The sequence below is a fragment of the Trichechus manatus genome, unplaced genomic scaffold (genome assembly GCF_000243295.1).
Source record: "Trichechus manatus latirostris isolate Lorelei unplaced genomic scaffold, TriManLat1.0 scaffold00004, whole genome shotgun sequence".
NCBI lineage: Eukaryota > Metazoa > Chordata > Mammalia > Sirenia > Trichechidae > Trichechus > Trichechus manatus.
The window spans coordinates 31672995-31674438 of NW_004443940.1; the positions used below are offsets into that span (position 1 = coordinate 31672995).

Below are 1444 nucleotides of genomic sequence, written 5' to 3' on the forward strand. Positions count from 1 at the left end.
ACACTCTCCACTTCTCCACCTCGCGTTCCCTGTTTCCATTCGTCCAGTTTTCCTGTCCCTTCCTGCCTTCTCGTCTTTGCTTTTGGGCTGGCGTGCCCCTTTAGTCTCATATACATGATTGAAGCACATTCCTCACTTATTGTTTGCCCTATAGGCCTGTCTAATCTTTGGCTGAAGGATGAACCTCAGGAGTGACTTCAGTACTGAGTTAAAAGGGTGTCCAGGGGCCATACTCTCGAAGTTTCTCCAGTCTCTGTCAGACCAGCAAGTCTGGTCTTTTTTTTTTGTGTGTGAGTTTGAATTTTGTTGTACATTTTTCTCCTGCTTTGTACTCCACCCTCTCTTATGAGCCCTGCCAGAGCAGTCAGTGGTGGTAACCGGGCATTATCTAGTTGTTCTGGGCTCAGTCTGGTGGGGGTTGTGGTAGCTGTCCATTAGTCCTTTGGACTAATCTTTCCCTTATGTATTTGGCTTTCTTCATTCTCCTTTGCTCCAGCTGGGATGGGACCAGTAGATGTATCTTAGAGGGCTGCTCTCAGGCTTTTGAGACCCCAGACACTACTCACCACAGTCGGATACAGAACATTTTCTTTATAAACTATGTTATACCAATTGAGCTAGACGTCCCGAGACCACGGTCCCCAGCTCTCAGCCCAGTAACTTGGTCCTTCAGGGAGTTTGGATGTGTCTGTGAAGCTTCTATGATTTTGACTTGGTCAAGTTGTGCTGACTTCCCCCCAAAATATGGACACTTCATGAATTTGCTTGAGCAGGGGCCATGCTAATCTTCTCTGTATCGTTCCAACTTTAGTATATGTGCTGCTGAAGTGAGACCTCTGATCATTTCTTAATTTTGTCCCTTGCTCCATTTTTTAATGATGCTGTCTTTTAATGCCTTAGCTTCCGGTCTACAAAATGTTGACATACAAACATATTAGGATTTAGTGAGAAACGATAAATAAAAATGACAGCCTACCTATTACATGAAGGCTCTTTCTGCTTTGGTGATAATCAATTTGAAATAAAGTTCCTGCTTTGGGAGGATTCGCTCATGATCATTTCAGCCTTTAGTAAACAATACCCCGTCGTGGTAACCAACAAATTTGGAAGTATACAAAGAGTCGGGCTCTTTTGAACAAACCAAATGTCACACAATGTACCAATAAAAAAAGGCGGTAGGAAAACTTAAGTTTTGCAAATATGGAGAAGGACAACTTTACACAGTAACAATCATCAAGATGCACTAGTCTGTCGAACATTAATTTCTCTGATTTGTGGCAAATTACCATGATTTTGTTATTAATTTGACTAAAGCCTCCTCTTCTACCTGGCACCTGTTCAGTTTATGGCCCCACTGCCCACTGTATCTGCCTGAGCGAGAACTTGAAAGTCATCCTCACCCCGGGTACCGTCTGTGTGCTTTCCTCTCTCATTTGGACTAATC

General features: G+C 43.4%; 1 pseudogene; it reads right to left on the reverse strand.

Annotated features, from left to right (window-relative positions):
* Positions 1–737: 737 nt before the first annotated feature.
* On the reverse strand, positions 738–834 carry LOC111821154 (uncharacterized; annotated as a pseudogene).
* Between the last annotated feature and the right edge of the window lie 610 nt (positions 835–1444).